A 2,906-nucleotide genomic window follows, 5' to 3' on the forward strand; every position below is an offset into this window, starting at 1 on the left:
TTGGGAGATATGTGACTCAAATTTAAAATTCCTCTTTCTCTCTCTCTCTCTCTCTCTCTCCCTCCTCTCTCTCTAGTCCTTTAGGATTAAAGGCAAATTAAATATTATCTAAAGGAAATAAAACCATTTCAACTTTCATTTTCTACATCATCTGCAGAAGGTAAATCTTTTTTGCGACACAAATTTAGAAATCTCCTAAACCCTACAGCCCAAAGTAGCTCACGACCATTTGAAGATAAAACCAGCACAGAAGCCACTCTCTTTTCCAAAGATTCCAAATACATCATTTTTAAATGAAAATTCAGCACTCGTCAACATGTCAAAAGATGTATTCTTAACTTATATCAGTGAAATATGTAGTTTTGTTGTTGTTTTTAAATAAGGAAGAAGTCAGAGGAAAACAATACGTTCTTTGAAGCATTAATACAGGGAAAAAAAACTGTTCTTGGGCTCTTAAGGAATGATTGCATTTATCAACTTTCAGTCTACAAAAATGAAGGGCTTTTACCCTTCAACATTATAAAGACATCAAACCTATTTTAGTAATGATTCATTTTTAAAGTCTTAGGTGAGAGGGAATAGAGAAAATAAGCATTTAAGGACTCTCAAAATTACATCCTGTGAGGAAGGCATGTGCCATTCATAGATTAAAGTGGATTCACCAAATGGTTTAGTCTTATTGCCAGCAATATTAGCTTGGAAGTAAGAAAATGGGCCATAATAGTTAGGTCACCCAAATAATTTCATCAAGGCAATTTTTCACATGTCAAATGCATCAAATTCTTACTCTAAATCATCTACTATCATTTCAGAGTGCTTTTTCAAATGTCTTAGATTCAAACAGAAATTCGCTCAATCTAACATTTATTAATTGAATAAGTTCTTCTAATCATGCAGTACATGGAAGATACTATTCCAGGCACTGAAAAAAAGATTATCTATCTATCTATCTATCTATCTATCTATCTATCTATCTATCTATCTTCTATCTATATATGGTAGGTGTTATCAGCAATGAAATTAGAGTCTCACTTCATAGTTAAGGCTGACATATAAAAAGCTGTAGACAATATAATATAAAGCAAAAAGTGGCAAGTGTTCTAAAATAGACTGGGGCACCATAATAGGAAATGTCCCAGGCTCACTCTGACATTGTCATTACTGCCAACCTAGAAGGACTCTATAGGACAGGGGAATGGTACAGTGCAGGGGGGAGAAGAATGGAGGGGACAGATTATACAAATGTAGAAAAGTAGATTATTCTCTACGGAATAGAGGATTCATTCAGGGAAATAATGTTAATGCAAGATGTTATGAAAACTTGGATTTAGACTTAATGTAATTGAATGAAATTTACCTATTAAGCAATGTCATTGAGTTTATTTTTCCCCAAAACAGAAAAATGATGGTGGCCAGACTTCTCCTTTAGGTATCTGAGCCTTTTATTAAGATCTATGATTCAGTGAAGACATATTAAAGAAAGATTCTAGAGTTATATATACCAGCAGGAGAAATAGTAGACCTACTTTACTCATTTCCAAAGGATAATTACTTATTTTAGGAATATATCTTGTGGAAAAAAGTCATAGGTGATGTACATTTTAGGTTTGATTTTTGGAGTTACTTTATCACATTTTTAATTATAATACAAATAAAATGAGGTCAAGAAATACTTTTAAGAACAATATTTATTCATATAAATTTATTCTTAACTGGATAAATGTTCTATTCCAATCATTGTTTTACAAAGAAAAATATTTCAAGGTAAAAAAATAATATCCAAATACCAAAGACTGAACAGAGGCCTTATTAAAACTATGAGTTATTTTTTAATAATTCTTTTAATACCTAACAAAAGATGTTACATACTCCAGTGTTTCGTTATATAAAAATTTCCATTTGGATTTATTTTTAATAAATACAACATACAACATCATATCTATCATACAACAGAAAGTTTCAATAATTTGTTAATATCACAGGTAGACTTAGCCTGAAAGCCCAACTTTTATACCTTCTATTTCTAACTTTTTCTTCCTTCACATTTACTTGTCCTTTTTTTTCCCACAACCCTGAGTAACTATGTTTGAGCAATTTTTATATTTCATGTATTTTTCAGAACAAATTCAAGAAAATGTTTTTCAGAAATAGAAAGTAGTTATCATGTTATTTTCAGGGTTTTGATTTTCAATGCATTTTCTCCCCCTCTGTCACTAATCACACTCTTCCTCACCAAAAAGTAATAAAAGAAAATTGCGTTCGGAAAAATACTCTGTGAAAATCACTTTTTGAGCTTGAGGTTTCATTCCATGATGGGACTGGGTTTTGTCATTCTTGAAGCCCTGTGCTTATGCAGACCCTTGGGATGCATACTGTCTTCATTCTGCCCAAGGTAGCCGGGGCAGGGGGAACGTCATTTTTGTTCATTTGAAATTTATTTCAAACATTTCAAAAGGCTTTGGATATATTTCCTAACCACTGATATTATGAATTAAAATAAAGTTTTACCCTTTGCAAATCATTTTCAATATCATGCTTTACACATTTATTTTTATTTTTTTAATATTTTTATTTTATTTCTAGGAGAGAAAGAGAGAGAGACAGCATGAGCAGTGGAGGGTCAGAGAGAGAGGGAGACACAGACTCTGAAATAGGCTCCAGGCTCTGAGCTGGCAGTCAGCACAGAGCCCGACGCGGGGCTCGAACCCACGAACCGGAGATCATGACCTAAGCGAAAGTCGGACGCCTAACCGACTAAGCCATCCAGGCGCCCCATGCTTTACACATTTAAAGTATAATTATCATTTACAAAATAAAAAAAAAGTGTAATTTGATCCATAACCCTTTCCTTCATTTAAAAGAAAACTTAGACACTTGTTTTTCTGAAAGAACTAACACCGAGTAAA

This window comes from Hyaena hyaena, unplaced genomic scaffold, assembly GCF_003009895.1.
Source record: "Hyaena hyaena isolate Hyena2069 unplaced genomic scaffold, ASM300989v1 scaffold_843, whole genome shotgun sequence".
Classification (NCBI taxonomy): Eukaryota; Metazoa; Chordata; class Mammalia; order Carnivora; family Hyaenidae; genus Hyaena; species Hyaena hyaena.